At 45.7% G+C, this 21,044-nt stretch overlaps 1 long non-coding RNA gene across 1 annotated transcript; it reads left to right on the plus strand.

Moving 5' to 3' along the window:
- Positions 1-20,024: 20,024 nt before the first annotated feature.
- Positions 20,025-20,717, plus strand: LOC121135399. The gene is made up of 2 exons (XR_005872537.1): positions 20,025-20,111; positions 20,473-20,717. It is a non-coding gene; the product is annotated as an uncharacterized LOC121135399 (long non-coding RNA).
- The last annotated feature ends 327 nt before the right edge of the window (positions 20,718-21,044 follow it).

Below are 21,044 nucleotides of genomic sequence, written 5' to 3' on the forward strand. Positions count from 1 at the left end.
CAGTTTAACACACATTTTCTACATAACACAGAAACCAATCAAATAATCCTGGGTATTTGTTCAGAAGAAATAAAAGCATACCCACGTAAAGAGATCAGAAAAGAGACTTTACCTGCGAAAGTCATCAGTTTGTGGTATGGCTTTTCTAGATACATAGGAAATAAGACGCAGCCCCTCAAGTCAATGCTACTAAAACGCCAAGATTGCTGACTAGACAAAGGCATGTACCACTCAGCCTGATGACCTGAATTTGATTCCCCAGGACCCGTGTGGGTAGAAGAGAACTGATTTCCACAAGCTGCCCATTGGTCTCCATATGACACACAATGCACTAATTAACAATAATAATAGAAGATTTAAAAATTTTAAGAACCTAAAGGAATGCTGTACCAAGAATGCAGACGATATCTGTGAAGAAACTTTCTAATCAAATAAAGAGCACTTTAAAATATTGAAATGAATGCAGACATGTGATATTTCATTTTCCTGAGTAGCATTACTTAACATTATCCATACATATGTTCTGCTCAAATGAATGTATAAATCTAAGGACATCAAAGTTCTTTTGAACTCCCATAGAAACTCAATCAATTTAATTTTTAAAAGTAACAAATAAAATTTAAGTATGTGGACAAATAGAGATCATGAATAGGCAAATCACCTTCTAAAAGTAAATAAAGGGTCTTTCCCTAACAGATAATAAGATAACCCACACAGCCATATTAACATATTAATAAGCATTTTTTTGTATTGAAACGAATAAATTGGAAGAGAAGGGACAGCACAGAGTGAAAGCTGCAGATCTAAGCAATACACACAGTTACACACCCATACACTCAGACACAAGTTACATAGCAAATACACACAGTTACACACCCATACACTCAGACACAAGTTACATGCTGACTCTTAATACGAGGCTACATAAACTAACTGACATAGAAGCCTACCTCTGTATGCAAGAAGACTTCTGAGGGATCAAAGACCTAAATGTGAAATATAACATAAATACATAATTAATACCCTAATTGCAAGTCAGTAGTTTTCTAATCTTAATGGAGCAAAGAAGGATTTTGTAATTTTCAAAAAACATAAAGCAATGGCAAATGAAGACTAAAATTGGTACCCTTAAACTGAATTATTTGTGTTTGTGCTGGACAGTTTTGTGTCAACTTGACATAAGCTAGAGTCGTCTGAGAGATGGGACCCTCAATTAAGAAAATAATCTCATAAGATACGACTATAGAAAAACCTATAAGGCATTTTCTTAATTAGTGATTTATAGGGGAGGGCCCAGCCCATGGTGGGTGCTGCCATCCCTGGGCTGGTGGTCCTGGGTTCTATAAGAAATCAGGAAGAACAAGCCATGGCATCCATGGCCTCTGCATCAGTCCCTGCCTCCCTGTTCTTTCTCTGAGTTCCTGTCCTGACTCCCTTACATGCACAGTGATATGAAAGCATAAGCTGAATAAACTCTTTCTCCCCAAGTTGTTTTGGTCATGGTGTTCATCACAGCAATAGAAAGAAGCCCTAACAAAGGCAGTGTTGAATGTAGCATATCAAAAACAAGCTTCATAGAAAGAAAACAGTTTGGGAGTGTATATGTGCAATAACTAAAATCAAGACAAGAAGATCTAGAGCATCCAATAGTTTGTGAGCATCAATTAGAAAATGTAGAGCAAAAGTAAACAAAAGGTATGAGATAGATCCATAATGAGATGATGGAGTCCACAGTGAGATAGAGCCCACAGCCAGAAACAAAGTCTCATACACGGAAAACTGATTTATAGCATTTCCATAGCAAAAAAAAAAAAAGTCTGATCAATAATGTGGAAGGTAGTAGAGTTAGGCTCATACATCATGCAAAACAATAAGTCACAGGTAGATTAAGCATTTAAATATGAAAAATTTAAGAACTAAAATCAGGAAGAAATGACTAATTACCAGTGTGCTAAAATTCTTCCAAAGGCATCAAAGTAAAAGTGCAGAGCCAATATACAAAATGCCATCATCTACTTGTAACAAAAAGGATAGCTTCATAAAGAAACATAAAACACATGAACAAGCATTTTTTTCTATTTTTTATTCAAATTAGAAAGAAGATTGTTTTGCATGTCAATCCCAGTTCCCTCTCCCCCCTTCCCTGTCCCCGACTGGCTCCCTATCCCATCCCCTTTCTGCTCCCCAGGGAAGGTGAGGCCTTCCATGGGAGATCTTCAAAGTCTGTCATATCCTTTGGAGCAGGGCCTCGACCCTCCCCTATGTAACTAGGCTGAGAGAGTATCCCTCTATCTGGAATGGGCTCCCGAAGTCCATTCATATGCCAGGGATAAATACTGATCCACTACCAGAGGCCCCATGGATTGCCGAGGCCTCCTAACCGACACTCACATTAAGGGGGTCTGGATCAGTCCTATATTGGTTTCCCAACTCTCAGTCTGGGGTCCATGAGCTCCCTCCCCCTTGTTCATGTCAGCTGTTTCTGTGGGTCTCACCAGCCTGGACTTGATCCCTTTGCTCATCACTCCTTCCTCTGGATTCCTGGAGTTCAGTTCAGTGTTTAGCTGTGGGTGTCTGCTTCTACTTCCATCAGCTACTGGATGAATGCTCTAGGATGGCAGATAAGGCAGTCATCAATCTCATTATTAGTGAAGGGCATTTAAGGTAGCCTCTCCACTATTGCTTAGTTGGTGTTATGATATCTCCTATCTTGCTCTCCTCTATTCTTCCCCTGACTCAGTCTTCCTTCTCCCTCATGTCCTCCTCTCCCCTCCTCTTCTTCCCTTCTCTTTCTCCTAGCTCTCCCCCCCCCCATGCTCCCAATTTGTTCAGGAGATCTTGTCCCTTTCACCTTCTCTGGGGGACCATGTATGTCTCTTTTAGGATCCTCCTTGTTTCCTAGATACTCTGGTGGTGTGGATTGTATGCTGGTAATCCTTTGTTCTATGTTTAAAATTCATATATGAGTGAGTACATACCATGTTTGTCTTTTTGTGACTGCGTTACTTCACTCAGGATAATTTCTTCTAGTTCCATTCATTTACCTGCAAATTTCAAGATTTCACTGTTTTTTGTTTTGTTTTGTTTTGTTTTTGCTGAGTAGTACTCCATCGTGTAAATGTACCACATTTTCACTATCCATTCTTCAGTTGAGGGGCATCTAGGTTGCTTCCAGGTTCTGGCTATTACAAATAATGCTTCTACGAACATAGTTGAACAGATGTCCTTGTTGTATGAATGTACATCTTTTGGGTGCCTAAGAGTGGAATTGCTGGGTCTTGTGGTAGACTGATTCCCATTTTCCTGAGGAATCTCTATACTGATTTCCAAAGTGACTGTACAAGTTGGCACTCCCAGCCTCAGTGGAGGAGTATGAACAAGAATTTTATCAAAGAAACCTGAACAGTCAAGAAACATGAAAAACTATCCAACCTCTTTAGGAAATATGGAAATTGAAATAAAAACCACAGTGGGAAACCAATAAAACTACCAGACCAGTATAAATCAGAAAAGCCACCATTTGTCAATGGCCAGGAGTGGCCGAACACTGCACTGATGGCCTGTGTAACGGTCAGATGCTCTAAGAGCCCTCCTGGCAGCAATTCCACTCCTAAGTATGTGTGCTTGTGCTATTTCAGAGCATAGCGCTGCAATTGGCCATATTACAGTACAACCCCAACATTACCCACCAAAAGTTAGTGCAGAGCCCCACAGGATAAGGACAAAGTCCACCGTGGTACCCAATCTAGAAACCACTGGCATTTTGGACCAATTCGATTCTTCAAACCCACTCCCTGGCTTTGATAAATTGTTAGCATGACTTCCACAGCATAGTGTATATGTCAGACTTAACACTCACAGTGAGGGATGGTCACAATGTGAGACGGAATGGTCCTGGGTTTAGACCCTTAGTACCTTGTCTCTGAGCCAGTTTATTGTCCCAACCAGGACGCCTCACTGGGCTCATCGACCAGAGGTCTTTACTGGGGTTCCATCGCACAAACATAATCAATAAGTCCTTGGCAGTGTGCATGAATGACATCTTTAGCTCTCTTCTGCCCTCAGAGTTCAGGTAGCTGAACTCCCACCCCAGCTGGATGGGAGCCCCTACCTGAAGTCAGGGACTACATGAGTCACTGTATTAGCATGACAAAGATATTCCTAGCTCTTGGGAATTCCCAAGGTTGTTTTTTGAAGCTCTGTGTCAGAAACTGGGAAAATAAATTCTTTATTATACAACAACCCTAGAGAGACTATTCCATGTGAACCCCAAGAGACATTTACAAGAACATGCAAGAAGCATGGTTTGTAACATTTATAAAGAAAGCAAAAGTAAACAACCTAGGTGTCCTGAGTGTACCACAAAAAGTCCATGCAGTACAAGGATGCATATGCAATGATGGTGGGGGGGGGTGGTATGGGAGGCCACTGACTGAAAAGAAGGCTAAGACTCATACATCTCCCCTTGCTCCCCTGTCACTGTACATGACTCAGAATCAGGTAGTTATGCCTCCGATTAAATCTCCCACGCTGACAGTAGAAGTATCACTTGACTGCACTCTTCTCCAGTGAGCACAAGAGGGTTGGCTATTGGACTACCAATCATCCCCATCTCTGAGTGCATGGACCATGGCCAGAAGCCTAGCATTACTTGATTAGACTTAGAGCATTAGGAGTTAGTAATGGCATAGAAAGGACCTATGATTTCTACACACATCACTCAGATTAAGTAGGGCTGTGTTTGAGCCTCTGATAGGAATTTGCACCCAGAAACCAGCAACCAGCAAGAAGCCAACATGGCCGAAAGAAAGCTGTGTGCTCTACCTACAGATGGATATGATTGCCAAGTCCATCTGCACCAGAATGCAGGTGCCTCTCTCGCCCAGCCCAGAAGTACTGAGGAAACAGAGAAACTCTCCAATCAGACAGCAGCTCACAGCTGCCCACCAGTACACCACCCAGGATCCCCACAGCCAGGTCTCTCCCTATAAGACAGCATCGATTACCTGGCCCTTAAATTCCCTGGCCATTCCCCACAGATCAAAGTTCTTCTCAGAAAGGAACTAGGTGCCCCAGAGTGGCAAGATCCTGGTTTTCCTCATAAAAAGGAGGTGGGGATAATGGTGTTGAGTTTGAATCTAGAGAGTAAACAAAATTCACCTTTACAAGCTAAAAGGCTAAGAGTTATAAACTGTCTTCCTCCAAAATATTAGAGCTAGTCCACATGAATAAAGATAGATGACAGATACAGATGGTAAATGATAGGGATGGGGGACAGACAGGTGGATGACAAACAGTTTGATGGACTGATACAGGAAACACACATATCTTTGTTCATCACTTCTAAGCAAAACCTAAATCCCATGGGGCATAGTGTTCTGCGGCTGTCTTGTTTCACTCCTGAGGGCATCTCGGGCTCTGTGACCAGTTATTTGCAGTAGTCACAAGCTGAGTTATACTGTATCGTTGATTTCAGGATAATTACCTTGCCCCTTGTGTCCTCTCTTCTAAGAAACCATCCTTTCATAGATGAAGCCCCTGTGTGTCTTACTCCTGAAGACCCAAGCCTGTCACTGTTCCTCTTGAACAGTGCTGACAGGGACAGCCTTGCCTCTGGCATGAGAAGTGGGCCGAGCCAGTAAAGACAGCTCTCCAGGGTATGGTGCTCACCAGCAGGGTCTGATAAGGATCTGAATCTGGCCATAGCCTTCTGAACCCTAACTCAGAGGTCTTTTCTCAAAACTGACAAGTCAAAGGCACCACCTTTGGTCTTGTAAACTGACCCACCCCACCCACCCATTGGACCATTCCAGATTTAACTCCTTTAGCAAAATGAAGCCCCTTGGCCTTGACTTTCATCTCTGGTCTAATCTACAGAATACCCCAGTGTGGCTGACCATGGAGGGTTCCAGCAACCACTTCTTAGGCAGGAAAAGGAGGTATGGAGGTGAGTGGGCGCTGTATATTCACAGTACCCTGTTGGGGAAGTCCTGTGTCAATAAAGCACTGCTGGCCAATAGGAATCTAGATAGGTGGGACTAGGAGTCCAGGAGGACTCTGGGAAGGAGAAACACAGAGAGTCAAGATGTAACGCCATGGGGTAGGAGGCCCGGAAACTTCTCCAGTAAGAGACATACTTAGATTAACAATTATGGGGTAGTTACTTAAGTCAGAGCTAGCCAGTAAGAAACAAGCAAGGCCAACAGCTTCATAATGAATATAGCCTCCTGTGTGTTTATTTGGGACTGATGCGGTTCTAGAACCAGGCTGGCGGGAAGGCTTTCTCTCAAGGAAAAAGCTTCTCTTTACAGTACCCCAGGAAGGGATGCTCTGAGCCCCATGTGAACAACTTCATCTCCCCTCAGGTTTGATGAGACCCGCAAGACACCCCTATGCATGCTTGATCACTTGTATCTGTAAGCTCAGGCCCCATTCACACACAGCACCTCTTCTCTTTAATGTGGCCTCCGGCTGTCTATCCCTCTGTCCTTAGAGAGCACACCCCATTTTTCAGGCCCAGGAAGAAGATGGACCATCTGGGCAGAAGATTCTGGATCCCGATACCCAGAATGTGGTATGTTTGAAGTGGACAGGTAAAAAGGGATGTGAGGCCTCTGTGCTTACAGATGGCAACAGAGAAACCTGAGTTGTTAAACACACAGGTTTGTGTCTTCAGTGGAAGGGATGTGTATACCTGTCTTCCATCCAGAAGGCTGGAACAGATATTGTCTAATAGCCTGGTGATCTTCTGCTATTCTGCAGAGTCAGCCTTCACCCGGATTTCCCTTATCCTGGGCATTGTTTCTCAGTCAATAGAGCCCTTTCTTATGAAAGGGGTCCCATGTATGTTGCAAAAGGGCTTTACTGTCATGCTTATTACAAACCCTTCCTCCCTAGACCCTTATCCTCAGCATTGTTTCTCAGTCAATAGAATCCATGTTTGCAGAAGAACTCACAGGTACTTTGCAAAAGACATGGCTTTGCAATGGAGTTTTGATGTAGCCACACCTTAAGCTTTGTTGTGATTATTAACACGAGGGAACTTTTATCCAAAGTTGCACTGTGTTGAAATATGTAAAAAAAATTAACTACCCAGGGTCAGACTCCAGAAGTTGCACTAATTCTTGCCTCTTGGTTCATTTCTCTGCCAACAGGAGAGCTTGCAGGGATTCCCCACAGACAGGTGATGGGTAAGCAGGGGACTGAGCACTACTGGACCCAGGGAAGAGGTAGGTCACTGTTCGGCTATTAGGACTGTCCTATATAGGATGGCCCATGGCTTCCCAGAGAAGTGACTTTTTGACAAAAGAGTTGAGGATGAGAAGAAACATATTTGTTTTTAGGAAGGAAAGCTTATAAAGGGCAAAGCATGACGGTAAAAGGGGACCAGAGGAGCCTCAGGGTTGTCAGTGATGCGTACAAACACAAGCATGCGTATTTATACCTTGGAACGCCCGGAGACCACATGGAACAGAGTCGGACCAGGTCAAGAGGCTGCCATCAGGAGAGCAATAGACATACACAAAACAGTTTGTAGCGAGGGAGGAAACTAACTGGACTCATTTTAAAGAGGCAGCACTGCCATCAAGGGGAAGAACTGACTGAAAAATCAGCAAGAATAAAAGATAATGGACTGGGAAAATATAGCCTTCAAAGGGCAGCTATTGTGTGAGAAAAGAGGAGAAGAAAACAAGTCACTGGTGATGAGTGAGGGTCAGGTGAGGACACCCACAGGTAGCACCTCAGACACACCTGAGTCCAATCTACTTTCTCACACTGAGGTAAGTATCAATGCTACTCCATCTTCTCGCTTTGGTTTCCTTCATCTTTAAATAGCATGAGACCCACTGGGAGAATTAAAACTAGTATAAGCACGAATATGAACTTCCCCAGCCAGCCTGACTCACAGAAGATGCTTGGAAATGGAAAACTCCCCAAGGAAGAGTTTATGGTTTCCACGGAGAGCCAACGAGATCCAGATCATTGGTGCCTGAAAGGAAACCAAGGAAGAAAGTAAATATATGGACAGTGCTTTGTGAAGATACAGCAGCCTGGACAAGCCTTGGGAAGGGCACTGAGTGCTTGGACAAGTACTCGGAACCCCGAAGGTAACACAACACTACAAGCTGACTTCAGGAAGCACCCACAGCAACCCTAGCCACACCCCCATCAAGAAAGCCATTCCAGGTCGCTGAACCCCTCCCATCCTGGGAACTTCCCCGGGCTCCCCACTTACTAAGCTGTTCCTTCAGGAACTATTATAGCCAGACTCTCAGCTCCCAGTGACAGCACAGTAAACAAAGCAGACGGCTGGGAACTAGGAGCTAGGGAGAAACTAGAAATGCAACAACCAGGCTAAGCTATTGATCGCCTTTTCTCCTATGTCTTGGTTCGCAGAATGCCTTCATTAGGAAATAACATTTATAGAGATAGACAATAGATAGCGGTAAAATCCCATTAAATTGAAATCAATTAGTCATGACTCCACAGCGTTTAATTTGGGATAAGTTAAAGCTCACCCTTAACATAAGAGCATCCAGGCTTTTCCAGCAATTGAACGGTGAGGATGGAAAGAGATACGGTAAACCACCCAACACAGGCACCCCTCCTTGTCATTGGTATCACATAACCCGGTTTTCTCTCTGTGGCATAACAACCACCACAAAATCAACTTTAGGTAGAACGCTCCACTGCCATCCAACCTAAATACAACGAAGGGGTTTAAAAGAGTACACGCACTACCTCTGTTCTTGCCCAAACCCTCTGCAGACATGACTAGCTGATCACCATCCTTCTCTCTGTAGCACTCCAAACAAAGGACAGGATTCTGTTTAGAGTGATACCGTTTTACTTATGGTGCGCTCTTGGAAACACCACTTAACTCCTCTGCACCTTGGAGTCTTCATCTACAAAACGGAAACAATAAGAATGCCTGCCTCATAGCACTGTTGTGGGAATTAAACGCAGTCATCTATGAAGAGCTCCTTGCACACACAATGAATGGTACCCTATTCATCAGGCAGGAGGCTATTGCAGTAAGTAACACAGGGTTCAGACAAAGCTCAGATTGTCTTGCAATGACTCCAGAGGTGGGGAGCCCCAGGCACAGCTGTTCTGTTCTGTACCTTTGGGTCAGCCGTTATTTCTCCAACAGGAGCTGACCCTAGAGGGTAGATGGAGGAAGGGGCACTGTTGGACATGGGTCCAAGAAAGCATGGTGTCTCACAGTGTACCTGGTGCAAAACAGAAAGATATTTTCTGTACACATGCACAGCTGGTCTCTACTACAGCATGTTTAGCTAATGAGCCATGGTGTCACACCTTCCTGATGCCATGGTACACAGCAGAGGAGTTAACGTAGTGCCCACCTGCCTTGTAATGGGCATTTCACATTTCCTCATCTCTACCTAGACCTCTCTATTAGATACCAAAGCCGTTGGCTCTGTTTTACCAGTTTAATTTAATCTTGCGTAATTAGTCCTTTGAGGGGGCCATAGGCTGTGATCCATCAGATGCTTCGGCCTGTTCATTGTAAGCAGAATTTAATCTTGGAGCTACATCATATGAAAATAAAACTGCCTCAAACCACATGTATTCAAATTGTGATAATAATGCAAACAGGCAGACGTTTCCAGCATGACTTATGAGGCAGTTTAGAAGCAAGGGGTTTCCAGAACCCTTTTAAGCAACAATGAAGAAAATGAACAGGTATCTGAGTATATGTGAGTATGAACATATACGGGGCCGTGCATACACATGTTGTCTTGGGTTCTCTTTCTGTTGTTGTGATGAAGTGCACTGACAAGAGCAATCTAAGGAAAGGCTTATTTTCACTCACAGCTCAACAGCCAGTCCATCGCTGGGGAGGCCAAGGCAGCTGTAGCTTGAAGCAGCTGCTCACAGTAGGCCCACAGTCAGAATGCAGAGAGTGAATGCATGCTAGTATTCTACTGTTTCCCCACCATATACAGCTGCTCACAGTAGGCCCACAGTCAGAATGCAGAGAGTGAATGCATGCTAGTATTCTACTGTTTCCCACCATATACAGCTGCTCACAGTAGGCCCACAGTCAGAATGCAGAGAGTGAATGCATGCTAGTATTCTATTGTTTCCCACAATATACAGTCCAGGATTTCCTGCCCAGGGAATGGTCCTGCCCACAACTATGATGAATCCTCTCACACCAATTAACATAATCAAGATAATCTCTCACAGGTCCCAGAGAACCATATCCCAGGTGATTCAATACTGTCAAGTTTGCTGCCAATATTAACCAACACCATCACACATACAGGATAATATTAAATCCCAGAGTTAGGAATAAGACCTAGATATAATTCCTAGCCTCCCCACCATGTGACCTACAGTAAGTCCCATGAAACTCAGTTGGTTGTCATTAAAATGGGCACAATAATACCTTCTACTGACTTAGCATATTAATGTTCTGGGTTCAATCGTGGCCTCTGAAAGGTATGCCCACCTAGATGGGGTCTATGAATGTTACTATATTTTGAACAAAGGGCTTTTTAGATACAGTTAAGAATGCTGAGGTCATCCCAGGCTTTCCAAGTGGGTCTATATTCAACGACAAAGTTCTGTTAAGAGAAAGGTCAGGGGATATTTGAAACACAGAGGAGAAGGCTATGTGTCCGTGGTTTGAATTTAAAAAGTGCCCCACTGAAAACTTGTGTTTCAAGTCCCCAGCTTGTGGGGTTTGGAGCTGGCTAGCAAAAGAAGGCCCTGGGGGAAGACCTTTGAAGGTTATAGCTGCCCTATCCCCAGCCCCGACCCCACTCCCACTGCTTCCTGGCCAATCGGTATTGCATGACCTTCCCTGGGGAGAAGCACAGAAATGCCTATTGACTCCTGTTCAGACATCCACAAGCTAAAGAAGCGATTGCGCTGGAGTCCAGCTTAGAATCAATGAAGGTGGTGAAGGATTGCTCGTGAGAGCACCAGTGGCTCTCAGCAGCTACAGCACCAAAAAGCCCCGCCCCACATGGATGACTGGTCACACTAGCTGAGTCGCTGGAGTTCCCTCCCCATCCAGCCTTCTGCCCCTAGCAAACTCGAGCATACTCATCCCCAATGCCACTGGGGCAGGAGGAAGAGGCAGAGGTGAGGAGCTCAGGTGAGGAGCTGATACCCTTTCACTGCTGGTCTGATTACAAGACAGTAACAGCATGCCCCAGTCTGAAATAAGCCTATGTGTTGCCCCCAAATCTCATGGGTTACAGTGAGGGCTATATGCTCAGAGGTGGGGAGTTTCTGTTCCATGTGGTCTTCATTCTGGAACCCGGAATGACAGCTGGACCCCTCTTCTGATGCTGTGAGGACCCAGCGTCAACACTTAAATGCATGTGCACACGGATGACTTCTGCAGCATCAACGCCTGATCCTCTGACACAGGAAACTGCCAAGCCCAGTGGAAGCTGAATTAGGAGAGAAACAGACATCAGAAAACACGAGGAACAAATAACTACTCAGCTGCGGATTCACAGACCTCTAGGCCTGTGCACTTCAACCATACCAAAGAACCCTACTATAAACTGAAGGCCTGGGGGTCTTCTATGTCGTTATCATCCACCAAATGTTGGCCTGACCCTCCAGCCTCCGTGGTGAAGGAGCTGTGGGTGGCAAGAAAGCACCACATATCCACATTGTTTTGTTCTTCTGGACAACCCCTTCCCGCCACACCAAGATTCATGGGAATTCAGGCCCCGAGAGCCTGTTAACCTCAGCCGCTCTGCGGGGTCTGGTCTAAAGAGCCAGCTCAATGAGATTAAGCAAACAGTTTGTCAGAGTCTCTAGCAAAACCAGAATGCTGGTGTCCAGCCTGTGACACTGGGATCTGCCTTTGTGAGTGGCAGGCAGATGACAAAGAAAACTGCCATTTTTCTAACAGGCCCCAGAAGGAGCGTAATTTTTTAACCTGCTACAGGAGCCAGCACTGAGCAAACACCGGGCTTCCAGGAAAAGACATGCACAGTCAGGAGACTTATTATCCACTCTCCCTGCCTTGATGGTAGAGCAGCGGGCCATCATCCTTCCCTCCCTCTCTTCCTTCCCTCCTCTGCCTCTCAAGTCTTTGGTGGACGCCTGTATTCGAGGGGGTTACTACCATTTCATCTTCGTTTCTCCAGCAGGGAACAAGGAATGTAGGTCACTGATCTTAGACATGGCCTAGTTTCTCAGCTCTAAATAGAACCCTTTCTTCAGGTTGAGACTTTTCTCTAGGTTTATAGCTAGTAAAAGGCTAACCCTGCTTAGCTCCACCAAACAAGCCGCACTCCGACCAACAGCCAGCCCTCCACCCTGCCACCAAGCCGGGAAGCTGGGAGGAGTCCTGAATGACTGAAAGGCAGCGTGAAAACAAACATGGACTCCTGAGGGCGCAGTGATAGGCCTCCTGGGGAGAGCGAGGCAACTTTCATCCACTGAGTCCCCGAAAGCAAGAAGAGAAGCAAATGAGGCTTGCCAAGCATGCTTTGCTGACTAGTCCCAGTGTCTTCACTTGGCTTACCATCCTCGGGGTTAGCTCTGGGTGTCCTCTCTCTCCTTCCCTCTCTCCATCACCCTTCCTTTCTCTCAGCTTTACTTTATTGTTGATTGACACATGTACCGTACATACGTGTGGGATTCAGTGTGATATTTTGATTCATGTGTACACTGTGCACATTTAAGAGGGTAATTAGCACAGTTTTCACCTTAAACATTTGTCATTTCTTCGTGGTAACTATTCAACATCTTCTGTTCTCGCTCTTTAAACAGACGCATTTATGCATTTCCTTGTTGTTAACTATTGACACCCTGTTGTGCAAATGACTCCAGAACTCACCCCTCCTATCAAGCTGCAATTTCATGCTACCAACCAACTTCATTGCTCCCTCCACCCCCACCCCTCCCTGCTTCTTATCTCCTCTTCCGTATTAGTTACTTTACAGTCCACAGGGACAATATACATGACAAAAGCAACTTAAGTAAGGTCAGGTTTATTTTGGCTCACTTTGAGGGGGCAGTTCATCGTGGTGGGGAGGTGGTAGGATCCTGAAACAGGTGGTCACACAGCAGACGGAGAAGAATGTTCTCTTTCTCAGCTCTCTTTCTCCTTCCCATATATTCTATAGCCCAGGACCTCGGTCCATGCGACCGCATGGCCTGTTTTCAGAGTGGGTCTTCACACCTCAGTTAACACAACCTAGACGAACCCTGCGTACATGCCAAGAGGCTTGTTTCTTCAGTGACTCTTGATCGGTGATTCTCAGCCATCCTAACGCTGTGACCCTTTAATACAGGTCCTCATGTTGTGGTGACCCCAACCATAAAATGATTTTTGTTGCCACTCTGTAAATGTAATTTTGCTACTGTTGTGAATCATAATGTAAATATCTGCTTTCCAATGGTCTTAGGCCGACCTTGTGAAAGGGGGTCGTGACCCACAGGTTGGGAAGCACTGATCTAGAGGCTGCCAACTTGACAATCAGCACTGACCTTCATAGCTCCTCCCTTTCTCTTCCACTCATTTCTTCTTTCCCTCCATTCTTCACATAAGTAATCCAAGCCCATAGTAGAAAACTGGAAACCACAGATGGATTCATTTAAAAAATTATCCATGATACTAGTAGAGAAAACCTTGTCCACAGTTTTCTCTATTGTCCTATATATTTTTGTTGTGTGTGTGTGTGTGTTTGTGTGTGTGGGTATGCATGCACTGATATTTTAATGATATCAGAATCATAATTTTATATGGCCTGGTTTTTCTCAGTTAATCTTGTAAATGTTTTCAGTGTTCAACGTATTCACATGCATTTACATGCACATATGTGACACTGGGATATTTCTCTAAAACTACTTGCAGAATTTAATAAAATAAATTTCACCCGAGAGACATAGGCTGTCTTTTTTTTTTCCTTTTTTTTTGGTTTAACGAGATAGGGTTTCTCTGTTTTGGAGGCTGTCGGTCCAGCCTGGCCTCGAACTCACAGAGATCCGCCTGTCTCTGCCTCCCGAGTGCTGGGATTAAAGGCGTGCGCCACCAACGCCCGGCTAGGTTGTCATGTTTTAAAACATTATCTGATTTAGAATTTACCACCACCCACCCCCAAAATCCCATCAGGAAGCTAGTACAGAGTAGTAAGAGGGACTTTCGCCATGTGGGAGGCCAAGCAGATGCCACTCTCATGGTGTCTATGAGTTAGCTTTCTCGCCGAAGGCACTGAAGGGACATGGCAGGAGGCAGCAGGTCTGCTGCTCTTACTGTCACTGGCCTTCTTCTCGCCCTGCTAAAATCCATCTGTGACCTTGCTGCCTTGGCCTGCCGATAGCTGTTCTGTAGCCCTTCCCACACAGAAAGTGCCTCAGTTAGGGCTTTTATTGCTGTGAAGAGGCACCATGACCATGCAACTCTTATAAAGGAAAACATTTAATTGGGGCGGCTTACAGTTTCAGAGACTTAGTCCATTGTCATCATGGAGGGGCGTGGTGGCACACAGGCAGACCTTGTGCTGGAGAAGGAGCTGAGAGTTCTACATCTTGATCTGCAGACAGCAGAAGGAGTCTGTGTCCACACTGGGTGATATCCGGAGCTAGGGGACCCCAAAGCCTGCCCCCACAGTGACACGCTTCCTCCAGCAAAGCCACACCTTCTAACAGTGCCACTCCCTGTGAGCTTGCCGGGTCCTATTATGTTCAAACTACCCCAGTAAGGAAGTCCCATGTGCAGGTCCCTTGCTCTGGAGTCCTCCTGCCCATCAGCTCCTAGACTTCCTCTGCACCTTCAGTTCTCCATGTGTACTCCAGAGGGTGACCAGTTGCTCCACAAACAACTCCAGGTCAATCTGAAGCAAACCAAAAATACCACTGCTGTCTGGTGGCCAAAGGCCACTTATCCAGCAAGGTCCTAAGCACTTTCCAGTTTGACCGCCCCCCCCCAACCCCCAGTCCTGGGAACAAGGCTGAGTACCCTTTCATCTCCATTACCTGTTTGTCACATTCATTCTTTGGGACAGTTCCTGCTTGATCTAGTGACTTCCCATCTCTGAATGAACCTGCACTGCTACAGCTGAGCTCCTGACCCAGATCTCCAAGGCTGCAATCACTCATGCCAGGTCACTTAGAGCCATTCATCCCAACGCCCAAGTGATGATAACTGCAGACTCCACCTGTCTCAGTAGTCACCCACCTCCACCTCCTGCCCATAGTGCTACCAGGATGCTCTGAAGGACGCACACAGGCCAGCCACAATGTCACCGCACTGCCCAGGCATCTCTTCCTGCAACCACTCCCTACACACCGTGACAACTTAGCCATCTCCCCACACCATGACCTTCATGCCTTGCTCAAACAGGTTCTTAGCATCTCCTTTGGTTCCTAGAACTTCAGTAGGTGAAGTTCATTCAAAATCAGGCTGACAGAGTCTCTGCATTTGACCTAAAATACATCCATGAAAAGGAAGACTAGGTGCCCTTCTTCCCAATTTGACGGGTGGGGACACTGAGGACCCAAGGCTCAGTAATTGTTTCCAGCCACATCAAGAACAAATAGAATCTCCAGGAGTGAAGCTTACGGTTTTTAGTCCAAAGTGTTGCTAAGACACTTCTGAGACCTTCATTGTTATAGAGATGGGCAGTAATCTCATCTCTGCAAGCTGTAGATGATTACAAGGCACACAAAGAAGGCATCCGCATATGGCCACACTGCTTGCACACGGCTATTCCAAGGGCATCTGTGGATGCTGAAGTTCTAACTGCACCCTACACCCTGAGCCACACACTCAGCCTTGAGCTGGACTCATCTGTCACAGTGAACACTAATAAGAACCTTGTGTTCTTAGGAGCAGAGAAGCACCTACCCCCTCCTGCCCCAAGCTAGCCCCTGGCCACAAGTTAGCTCCAGAAGGAATCGGGGACTAAGGCTCATCCTGCCTCCTGTTTGAAGATCTCTTGCTGAAATCCAAAGGACTCCACTTGGACTCTCCAGAGCAGGCAGAAGCCTGCCACCAAAACCAGGTCAAGACAAGAAGCTTCAGAGATGTGTAAACCCACTATAGTCTCCCTCTGCCTCGTGCTGAGCCTAGGAGCTTCCACCAGAGTCATAGGGCCTGTTGCCTCCTTTGGGAGGAGGGAGTAATTCACCAGGCTTTTCTCTTTGGGGATTTCAAGGCGGACATTTGAGCCAATCGATATAACATCTCAGTCTTGTCTCCTATTAAGAGAGACCACTTCCGTAAGCTGTTTAAAGTTTGGAGCAATCGATTTTTCCAAGTACAGAGAGAATGGCCAGCCATGTGGTGGCAGTGGCCCCTTTCCACTTCAGTCCACTTTTGGTTCCAGCTTCAGTCCACGTTGTTAAAAGCAGAGCTCCCGGTGATTGTGCATTTTGTAGAGATACCTACAGCTCCCTGGACAGAACTGAGTACACTTCTGCTTCTCCTTGTGGTCCAAAACATGGGGTGTACCTGAGAGCAACTGCTAAAGCATACAGTCTCTTCCCAGCCTCCATGGCCAGCACAACATCTATGGCCATCTTCTGAAGGAATCTAAAGACGCACAGTGACGAAGGAGTAGCTACTGCGTCCTGCACACAAATGATGTGGGTACCCCTTAAATACCCAGCTGTCTTTCTGTTGTTGCCCCTACTCTGGTGTTGGTTAAATTTGTTTTTATTATTGGGTTGGTTATAAATAAAAGTCAAATTCCAACAACCTCAAACAAGAAAGGGGACATTTGGAACCCTGATGTGATGACTGCCAGGCTCTGGTTTCTGTGTCTTGTCCTGACCCTAGCTCAACAGCCCAGTGGAACATGTATGGTTTGTATGCTTTCTACTGTTGCTTTCCTATCTGGGGAGCAACACTGTGCTGACCAGCTCTGCATCTGTCACTAACGCCTGGGGAAGGAAGCTTTGTCTTAGGCCATTGCTTACATTGCCTATCACTATCAAGGGGAGAGGATCTATGCCCTGTTTGGTTTGGACATCTATATTAAGCAGAGCCCTCCTATGCAACTAGAGGTGGATTCAACCCACTTAATTTGTTACACAGAGATAGACGGGAAGAGAACGGATGCTAGGAAACAGGACCCATGTCTACAGAGTTAGCCAGGAAACAGGACCCATGTCTACAGAGTTAGCCAGGAAACAGGACCCATGTCTACAGAGTTAGCCAGGAAACAGGACCCATGTCTACAGAGTTAGCCAGGAAACAGGACCCATGTCTACAGAGTTAGCCTGTGCTGTTCCTTTCTGAGTTTGCCTTTAGAAGCATTCTTCAGCCTGTTGTACTCTATATTGCTTGTGTGTGGGTAGGAGTATGTGCATGTATGCATGCATGCATACAACGTATGCAGTGGGAGGGCCTTACCCTCACAGGCCACGCTGTCTGTCTGCCATGTTCCCCATCTCTCATGTCAGGTGGTCCCCACTGGACTCAGTCAATGGAGTGCTATTGAGGAAGGGAGTTCTCCTCCAGGCTCAGCATGCTTTGGTGATATTTGGGGTGTGTGGTGATTGGAAAGGAACCAAAGGGAGTGGTGTTATCAGGAGGTGTGGCCTTGTTACAGTAGGTGTGGCTTTGTGGGAGGAAGGGTGTCACTGTGGGAGTTGGATTTGGGGTCTGCTTCACTTTTCTCAGTGTAACACTCAGGTCGCTTCCTGTTGCCTATAAGTCAAGATGTAGGACACTAGCTACTTCTCCAGCCCCATGTCTGCCTGCATGCCACCAAGTTGCATCATGATAATAAATGGACTAAACCTCTGAAAGTGTAAGCTACCCCAATTAAATGTTTTTACTTTATAAAAGTTGCCATGGACTTCTCTGTGACGCGCTCCCTCCACGCCTTCTGCTTCCCAGCCTCCAGGTGGAGGTGGGATAGCCCTCACCAGCCAGAAGCCAGACAGACTTGGGGACAGCCATGAGCAGGAAGTGTCACCTGAGTGACACTGGCATTCACTATGATCCCAACAAGGAGTTGTGTTGAGTGGTTCTGTGGCCTGTGGCTCTGTGGTCTGCTGGCCCGAAGCCACAGCTTCTAGTTATCAAGTAAGGCTTAATAAAAAAGGGAAAGACTTCAAAAAAAAAAAAAGTTGCCATGGTCATGGTGTCTCTTCACAGCAATAGAAACCCTGACTAAGTCAAGGTGCTTTAGTGGTTTCTCTGGAAATAGCAGCATGACTTGAACGAAACTTGCTGTCCCAGACAGGCCCTTGGTCATCTCAGTCTCTGCCTAGGGACGCCTGCACTGGCCTTCCTTGTCCTTCTAGTCTGCTGTTGGGAGACTCCCCACTGCAGCCCACTCCCCATAGTCCTCCTATCTGCAGCCTCTGCAGCCCCAGCTCCCATGCATCCACTTAGCCTTTGTATCGAGGAGTGGTAGTTCACCTTGTTTTCCTGATGAAATTCTGTTGCATTCTCCAATATATAGAAATGCAAATCTAGGTATAAGCTCTGCAGGCATAGGACTCTCTTAAAGAATGATAATACTCAAGATAGCATTAACCCTAGAAAACAGACTACATTCTGTGTTGATATCCAATTCCCTCTCGAAACGTCATAGCGCTCAAGCCACTTCGGACTGGTGTCTTTGAGCTTGACAGGCTCACAGCATCTCATCACACAGAACCACATTATACACATGCCTCCATTCTACCACCACCTTTCTCTGTTGGAACTTTTAATAAAATTTCCATTTATAGAACATCAACATGGAAAAAAATCTGGTGGGGGTGAGAGAGATAGCCCAGTGGATGAAGGCACTTGCCATCAAGCCTAATGACCTGAGTTCAATCCCCAGGACCCATGTGATAAAAGGAAAGAACTCATTCCCCAAAGTTCTTGACTGCCAAAATCATGCTGTAGTACCTGTGGGTACACACACAAACACACACACACACACACACACACACACACACGTACACACACATACACACACACGAGATTTTAATTTCCTAAAGAACACCAACATTAACAAGAGTCCTTTGCATTCAAACACCATTTCACAGTCAAACTTTATCTATAGGCTCATCACTGAGATGGTCCAATTTTTTTTAAAAGAAAAGAGCATGCTGTTTGAAAATACACTGTGAGAGCAACACTAGCTTGTTTTTTTCACATAGACACAAATAAAGAAGTGCCTAGGTCCAATTTTGCAGGCCCTGAATTACCACTGTCTGAGACTACTCTACCATGGATGCCCTAATTAATCCCAGTGACAACCCCTTCAGGAATTACCACTTCCATCTTCCAGGGGAGAAAATCAGCTCCAAGAATGTAAGTGACATACCTAAAATTTCACATCTAGAATGAGGTAGCATGCCTTTCCACTCACCTCATTCCCTCTCTCCTCCCTCAGGCCTCTTGAATTGTAGGATTCATTCATTTGCTTAATAAATATTTAATGAATATCTCTATGCACCGTATTAAGAACTGAGGGAGGGTGGCAAGGAAAACAGACAAAACACCTGCCCAGTGGAGCCTACACTCTAGTGAAGGAATAAGAAACAAAACAATAAGTAAGCCACGGCCCTGTGATAATGAGAACTGTCAGGCAGCCGGGAAGAGAATTGAAGAGCAAAGTCGCCAGGGGAGGGGGCTACATGTATAAACAGGGCGCCAAGGGACCACTTCCTCCTAATACGGAGTGCGTAGAGAAATAAGACAAGCAGAGGTGCCTGGCAGAGAAGGATTTGTGGGCAAAGGGTACAGCCTGTGCCAGGGGGAAAGACTGGAAGCCAGTGTGGCTGGAGAGCAGAAAGCAGGGCAAGAGAGAGAGAGAGAGAGAGAGAGAGAGAGAGAGAGAGAGAGAGAGAGAGAGAGAGAGAGGGAGGGAGGGAGGGAGGGAGGGAGGGAGGGAGGGAGGGAGGGAGGGAGGGAGAGAGAGAGAGAGAGAGAGAGAGAGAGAGAGAGAGAGAGAGAGAGAGAGAGAGAGAGAAAGCTGGAGATCATTGTGAGTCAGAGAGAGTACCTTGGAGGCCACCAGAAGGATTCCACCCCTTATTGTGAGTGAGACCACAAAGCCACAAATGGTTCCAAGCAGAATCATACTGGCTGCCCTGTGGAGAAGGACTTAGAGACCCAGGGATGCTGACCAGTTAGAAAGTTGTGGCATTAAACCCAGGTGAGAAGGGATAGTAATGGGACCAAGGAACAGTTAGTAAGTAGGAAGCAACCAAATTCTAGACGCAGTCAGAATTCGAAATATGACCCAGCATGCAGTAACCCTGTGCCTTTCTAGCACAACGAAACCCCCACCCCTGGTCCATCTATCCAGGGAGCCGCAGAAGGACCAGTTCCCACAACATGCAGAGCAGCACTGTACAATGGAAATTCTATGACAGACAGACACACCCCGCCCTCTCCAAGATCGAAGCCACTGGCTGCACGTGGCTGCTGAGCCCTTGACACATGACGGGTATGACGGAGGATCTGGATTTTTTTTTTGTTGTTTTATTTAACTTTAATTAATTTAAATTTTACAGAGCCATATTGGACAGCACAGCTTTGAAGAGCCAGCCTGATAAATTGCATGCGGGCAGCTCTTGCCCCTTGCTGGGATTTTCTTGAGAAAACAATCGCCGGGACTTTCATTATGTGCACTCACATCTCAAGCCCGCTGCTGCGAGTCAGAGCGCCTTTGAGAAATGGCTGTGATGTGAAGACAGTGCTAATTTTATCTCCGAGATGATCCATTAATAAATAACAAAGTGTTTATAAATATGCAAAACACACAATTAGTCAATTCGGCAAAGTCTCTGTGATGGGAACATTAAAGCATGTCCTAGAGAGAAGGGTGGAGGAATAAAAATAAATTTAGTTTCTCTTTAAGCCCTACAAGCAATGAATGCTGAATAATTTACTTCTGAGAGTTGTAACACAAAAGCAAGTCATTTATTGGATCCTCCGAACACAAGCGGCACATTCTAACCCAATTCATATATGTGCAAGCCTATTATAAGAAGTAAATGAGTTACCAACGAGAGCTGTGGCAGATGGCAGCTGCTCTTGCCGTACTTCATGGACCCCGAGCTACTGTAATCATCATTTTATTTAA

This window comes from Mesocricetus auratus, unplaced genomic scaffold (genome assembly GCF_017639785.1).
Source record: "Mesocricetus auratus isolate SY011 unplaced genomic scaffold, BCM_Maur_2.0 Super-Scaffold_4256, whole genome shotgun sequence".
Lineage (NCBI taxonomy): Eukaryota > Metazoa > Chordata > Mammalia > Rodentia > Cricetidae > Mesocricetus > Mesocricetus auratus.